Source organism: Camellia sinensis, chromosome 10 (assembly GCF_055761805.1).
Source record: "Camellia sinensis isolate YWXY chromosome 10, ASM5576180v1, whole genome shotgun sequence".
Taxonomy (NCBI): domain Eukaryota; kingdom Viridiplantae; phylum Streptophyta; class Magnoliopsida; order Ericales; family Theaceae; genus Camellia; species Camellia sinensis.
Window position 1 is genome coordinate 87,893,224 of NC_138970.1, and position 7,440 is coordinate 87,900,663.

General features: G+C 40.9%; 1 long non-coding RNA gene across 1 annotated transcript; it reads right to left on the bottom strand.

The window, feature by feature from the left end:
• Nucleotides 1-3,051: 3,051 nt before the first annotated feature.
• Nucleotides 3,052-6,035, bottom strand: LOC145801198 (uncharacterized). The gene is made up of 3 exons (XR_014342287.1): nucleotides 5,890-6,035; nucleotides 5,054-5,098; nucleotides 3,052-3,383 (listed from the first exon to the last, which is right to left on the bottom strand). It is a non-coding gene; the product is annotated as an uncharacterized LOC145801198 (long non-coding RNA).
• Between the last annotated feature and the right edge of the window lie 1,405 nt (nucleotides 6,036-7,440).

The following is a 7,440-nucleotide window of genomic DNA, read 5'->3' on the forward strand; positions in this document are numbered from 1 at the left end:
ATCTCGGTCATCTTTATCCATCAGCTTTTATCGCGATCTCCGGTGCAGTGCTATTCGGACTAGGGGCGACTTTCCGTTGCCACGACGGTGCAGCGCTATTCAGACTAGGGGCAACTTTCTATTGCCATGCAGTGCCGCGTTACTCTTCAAACTAGGGGCAACTTTCCAGTTGCAGGGATTTGGGGTTGTGCATCTCAGTGACAGATCTTAGGCGTGTCCAGTTCTGATCCATATCGAAAATGGTTTTGAAAAGTTTTAATAAAAGTTGACTTTGTTCAAATTAATCTCTTTACGACTAAGACCATTTTTGGACCAAAGCGGAAAATTTTCAGTACCACAACCTTCAATTTCATTGATTTCAAAACGGAGTTCTCCTGCTCTTGCATACAATCGAAGTTGCTTTTTATTACATTCATAAAGAAAAACTTGAAAGTACTAATAAAGCAATAAATCCGGGGCATAGTCAAGTCAAGTATCCCTGTGCCCTCTCCCAGAGCTGGTCGAAGCCTCTAACGCCAAGCTAGACCCAACCTGTGCCTCCTCATTGAGCCAGTCCAAGCACTCGTCAGACAAAATGCAACTGAAAGTGGGAGCAGGAGCCAGGAGCTCTCTAGTCCTCCATGCTGTGGCATATCGGGCAAGCTGTGCACCTCGGACCGGGAAAGCAGCCGGGTACTCAATCCCCTCGGGCGGGCAAATCTGATCATGACCAAACTGGCGTAGGAACCAGAACGAAAAGTAGAACACACAGTGGGTCAGACCAATCAACTGGATCTCGATCAGCCGGTGTAGACACCCCATTTTTGACCGCCCTTAAGACTTGGGCGTTACTGATGGTTTACTTGGTGGAGACAGGTGTGCAGGGGAAATGTTCAGTTTCTTTGGCAAGGAGATAGGCAAATCCTTCAAAACACTTTGTTTAGGAGTTTGGAGTTGAAGAAGAGAGGAAAGGAGAGGAGAAAACTAATTTGGGAGAAGTTCGGCATGAATCCGGGTAGAAGCGAGTCGAGCAGCCCTCGCTGAATCGGGCTTATCTGTCTGTACGCTTGGAGTTTAGCTATGGGGCCACCACCGTCGGAAAGATTACTTCCGGGGCTTCATTTTGCACTCAAGAATCTCCTAGAGCCAAGTCCGGCTGGGGGAGATATGATCAGTTGAAGTCGGGCATCATCCCGGTTGGATCGAATCTGCGCGGCTTCACGGAAAAGGGCATAACTTTTTGCACAGGAGGAATTTTAATGCAAGGTTTGCGCCATTGGAAAGCTAACTTCCGGGGCTTCAATCTGGACATCCACCGGCACTTTTTTGACCTCACCGGCCACCCATCGGCACTCTGTTTGTGCCGGCCGGCAATTTATTGTGCCGACCGGCCATTTATTGTGCCGACCGGCACTTTATTGTGCTGACCGGCAATTTTTGCTAGCCGACGACCTTCCGGAGCATTCTGCAGATTGAGTGGATTCCAGCTGTGCCAGCTGGAATGCACAGAATTGATCCCCCACGTGCATGTGTGTTTGTTTTGCACCTTGTGAGCCTTTGACCCCCTTAACCTTCTAGAAGCTTGAACCCTTTGGCCAAGCTTCTTGGAGAAGCTTGGCCAGCTGTTTTAGCTTCCTCTAGAAGCCTTGCACCCCCTTGAACCCCTTTGACCCTTTCCCTTGACTTAGCTTGTAAGTTAAGTGCTTTATTGCTTATATATGCACCTCTCCTCCTCCTTTGTTTAGGTTAGAGATTTGGAACAAAAAAAAACCAGAGATATATAGATATATCTGATATACATACAGAAAAACCTCAATCTCTCTCTATATCTCTCTCATTCAACCATCAAACACCTTTGTTCTTGGGCCATTTCTTCAACTCATAGCACAAGGCATCCAACGCCTATTCCAGCAGCTTGAGGCTGTTCTCCAGAGCTTAGGAGCACCTAAACTTGGTCCAAGAGGTGCTGGTTTGCTGGTCTTCAAGGGTGAGTCCTCATCTTCCCTTTTCTAGCCTTTTCTTGTTTCATATCTAAGCCATAGTTGCTTGCATCTTTGGGCTCCGACCCAAACTTCAAATCATCATATTTTGAGGTCCTCCTCATGTTTGATTGAGGACCTCTTGCTGTTTGAGGATAGTAGCTAGCACTTCCTTCTTTATCTCTCCTTTAGGCCCTAATCTTGCATGTTATTTTTGGCCTATGTGTAATCTGTTTTGGGGCATGTAGTAAACTGTAGATAGGCTTATTTTGAGCCCTTCTTCAACATTGAAGAAGGGCTCAACACTGTTTCGGACCTCCATGTTATACTTGCCTTTATATTCTCTTTTTGGTCCCATTTTTGCATGCCTTGGCAGCCCCTGATGTTGCTGTTTTTGGGCTGAGGTCCGAACTCAAAACAGCCATATTTTGACCCCCTTGTCATGTTTCATTAAGGGTCTTTGGCTGTTTGATGAATATTTTGTGTACTTCATGTTATAGCCCTCTTGTGGCCTTAATCTTGCATAGATTGTTTGTCATGCTTGTATCTGTTTTCGAGCCTTGTCATCTACTGTAAATGTGCATATTTTGGGCCCCTCTTCAATGTTGTTGAAGGGCCCTAACATGTTTGGAGACAGCAGCTGTGAGTTGCTTCATAATCTCATGTTTAGGGCCGTTTTTGTATGCCATTGTTGCCCTATGTTTGTTTGCTTTTTGGCCATGAGTTGTACTAGTAAAATGCTTGTCTCAGGGCTGCCTTGCTTCTGTCTTCATGCTCCATGTCCATGTTGTGCATGCTTTGTATAGCTGTAGGCCATTGCGTATGCCTAATTTTGCATTTCGGGTCGCATGTCATGCATCGGGTGCCATTTTGCCATGATTCGGGGCTGTTTCGGGTCATGTTTAGCCTCTGAAATTCGCATGCGAATTGTCCATGTTTGTGCCTTTCAAATGCGTCGAAAAGTCGCTTCATTATGTGTCACGCCCCAGACTTGCCCCTAAAAGTTTGGGCATGACCTATTCAACCGGACTCTTAACCTGACATACATAACATATGGGGCCTGAACGGAAGCATTTGACAATATAAACGAACATATAAAAGAAAACTATATCCATTGAGCGACCTGAATTAAGCCAGGATCATAAGCTGAACATAATGCAAACAAATACGTAGTAGTATGCCTCGGAAAATTTAGTTATAAACATATACATATATAGACTCAGCCCCCATAATTGGGCACAACAAAAATAGTAAAAAGAAAAAGAATTATATACACTTCAACCTTAGGTAGGTAATCAAGGTATAAACCAAAAGCTCAATAAAACTCCATAGAATGGCTGTCTTTACTTAAGTGCCTGGACTCTCCGGGGTTGACACCAAAAAGAGTGGATCCCACAGGTTAAGACTGACCTTCAGGTAGGATACCTACAGAACATACGTAACATGAAGTGAGCCAAGCTCAGTGAATAGCAATACTTAAATAAAACAATGCTTAACTTGAACATAAAACATATCAATGCTTATATAAATAAAGAGAGCACTTAATTTAATTCTGTCTTAAGTTCAGATTGATCTTGTCGGTTACAAAGTCACAGATTGGCCCTCGGCCCAAAGAGTTCACACATTCGCACTTTGGCCCCCAGCCTAACAGATTCATAACTTCATAGCTTCACAAATTGGCCCTCGGCCTCATAGATTCACCTTTCACATATTTCACAAATGGCCCTCGGCCTCATAGATTCACATTTCACATATTTCACAAATGGCCCTCGGCCTCATAGATTCACATTTCACATATTTCACAAATGGCCCTCGGCCTCATAGATTCACATTTCACATATTTCACAAATGGCCCTCGGCCTCATAGATTCACCTTTCACATATTTCACAAATGGCCCTCGGCCTCATAGATTCACATTTCACATATTTCACAAATGGCCCTCGGCCTCATAGATTCACATTTCACATATTTCACAAATGGCCCTCGGCCTCATAGATTCACATTTCACATATTTCACAAATGGCCCTCGGCCTCATAGATTCATAGTTCACAAGTTCACAATATTTCACAAAATCATGTATTCTTAAACCACGGTATTATTACCCCCGGGCAAGGGCCACAAACCACGGTATTATTACCCCCGGGCAAGGGCCACAAAGGTTCGTAACTTCATGATTTCTTTTAAGCCTTCATAATTTTACATTGTTTCTCACATGGCACACGTAGCTTCTTAAACTCTTTTGATGTTTCCATAAGTTCATAAATTCACAAAGTGGAGGTTCTTACTTCACAAATTATATCTTCCAACATATTGTATCTTTCACATAATGGCCATAGGCCTCATGATTTTCATATATTTACAGACCAAATCATACATATCATGTCATATATATAAACGGAAACAAAGTCATACATAGTCATGAAGCTTGAATCATAACAAAATCAGAATTCTTATGTAACACATCAAAATAACTTCAAGTTCATATGGGTATACATAGCTCTTTTCACTTGTTCTGATCTTTCGAAGGTGACCACACTTACTTGATAACTTGTAATTGAATGGCCTGTGGTTCATTAATAACAAACAGTATACCCTCATATTTACATAGAAGCCGATCTTTCAAGAGTAACATAAATCCTTTGACGTAGTTCACTTGGTAGCATACAAAAGTAACACAATGGTGTAAGTGTTCATATACATTAACATAGTTAGTTTACAATTAAGAGCGTGTCAATGGTAATCGTGGCATCATTCATAGGAGTTAGCATAGTTAACTTTCAGTTTAATTGAACATTCTGATAATTATTACTAAAAGGTAAGCACAGTATACAAATTGTATGAGTTCAAAGATACGTGGATACCATACTTCTATAATGCTCATACATTCCACTTGTTCATCACGAACCACTATAGCTATCTTGCAAATAACAGAATATTAGTATTCTTGTCAACAGTATACGGAATGCACTGCCCAATAATACCTTTAGATTTCCAATCAATATAATATTAACATACTTACTTGTAAGGAACAGAACGTTAACCATAATAATCATTAACAGTAATTAAACGGACTTCCACAGTACTACTACTCACAGTGATCGGTTCCCGATGGTAATGGTACAATGTCCTCGTCTCGATCTACAATTACAAAGCACAACACATAATATGAGGTTATACTCGATCCTTTACTTATTCTCTTTAGTCATTTAATCAATTAGTCATGGTGGTACCACTCATTATGCTTTAATAAGGTGTAATCCATGCCTTAGAAAATAGGAGAAATCGATGGGAAATGGTTTAAGTGAAGAAAAGGGGCAAAATCGGTTGATAAAAAGTGACCAGTCGTCACTAATTTGGGCATAACTATTCCTGTATTTATAATGTGAGAGTGAGACTGGCGCCATTAGAAACTAGACTTCCGGGGCTTGATTTTAGGCTCAAGAATCACTCAAAACGGAGTCCGAATGCAAAAGATATGCTTGATCAAAGTTGGCTGAACAAGCTGTCTTCCGCACGTGCGGCAAGAAGCCCCGCACGTGCGGCGATTTGGGCAGAAAGCTGTTCGAAAATTCAGCAAAAATCCAATTTTTGGTGCTCTTGTTCAAGGCTCAAAATAGGGTCTTTTAATTGGTAAACATGGGTCAAAATCATGTAATTAGAAGCCATAAAATAGATCAACTTCCTACAATTTGAATCTTTGATCTTAATTTACAAACATAACTTCATTTCATAACATTCCCATCTTCACACATACATAGACATATATATACACACATGATCATTTAGCTACATAGTCAAGCTCAAGAAACATGATTCTAATTAATCATTCACCACTTACTTGTTCCATACATAACCCTAATTTGTAAAACATGAAGAACTTCCTACTTAATTATCAAGGAGAGGAACCAATTAGAATGAATTACACATACCTTAAGCCTTACATCCTTCAATCTTTAATCCTTTCTAATTTCTCCATCTTTCTTCTTGTTGAGTTCTCAATTTCCCCCTCTCTCACGTGGCTCCCCCCTTTTCTCTAGATATTTTTGATTTTGATTCTAAATAATGAGTCCACCCATTCATAAAGCACCCAATATATATAAATATACACACACACCAACATAACACAATAAAGAGAGCCAAACGTGGCCTTACGAATCGCGAAAAATCAAATTTCAATTAAACTTTTCAGATAACTCTAAAAATTATGCTGATCATAAATATGTCCCCTGTTCTGGTTTCTGAAGCTTCTAAGGCCTTTAATTTGCAGTATAAAATTAATCACCCAACGTCCATCAACGAATCAGAAAAATTAGATTTCAAATTAATTTTCCCAAATAATTCAAAAATTCCCATTAACATACCCAAGTACTCAATTTTGATTTTTGAACCCATAAAGGTCGGTAATTCAAATTTTAAGTCCTTAACTCAACTGATAATGCTCCAATTCTAATAGATATAATTAAATACAAACACATCATCTCATAGATAAATAAAAGTGATTTCTTATACGCATTTTGGGGTCATTACATTATGCTTAAGTCTTGGACCATGTATCTATGCATGTTTGCATGTCATTTGCCTCCATGCACTTAGCACTTTGGCCACTGTTTTAGGCCTATTTGGGGCTGCCTAATTCATGTTTAAGTCCATCTTCTATTTGGTTTGCATGCTTACCTTGCATGTTTGCTTGTAAGCTTTGCATGATTACATTGCATTGTTCATGTTGCATGATAGCTAACATGCTTAGGCTGCATTGCATCAGCATGCATTCCTTGTCCCTTGATTTGGGTGATAGGGATTGGGAGTTTTGTTTGATTGGTTTGCATACATTTGAAACCAAAGTTGCATACTTGGTTCTTTGGGCCATCATGCATGGAAATGCGTGATTGGTGGTCCGGGAACCGAGGCACATGTCCCTTTGAGTCATTACAATGATAAGAGACATGGTTGGTGCATACATGCCTTGAATTGTGCTGCCATGCCTTGTTTTGCCCTCTGTTGCTGTGAGTTGCAGGTTCTGCAGGAATAATCTGCCGACCGGCAGTGTAAGGTGCCGGCCGGCAATCTTTTCTCTGCCGACGGATTCAATTTTGTGCCGATGGATACACATCAGTGCCGGTGGTGATTCCACTCAGCCGGTGGTACCCCCCAGTGCCCAGGGATGCAACCTTGAGGTTTTGACAGCCTCCAGAAGAGTGAAAGAAGGAAAACAGAGGCAGCTTGCGCATGGCGGCGCGCTTTCCGAGGCATTTTCTTGTTTTAATTAGTTTAGTTAATTCGTTAATTTAATTAATTAATTTGTAATATTTAATTAGCTTGCGTAGTTAATTAATTTGTAATATTTATTCGGTCCCTCCGAGTGAGGGAACATCTGTAATAAGTGTGCGTGAGTGTGTCTATGTCTTCCAACCTCACGTCTTTCTTCCCTTTTATTTACCTGCTTATGATGGTAGATTAGGGCATATTTATTTTAGCATACC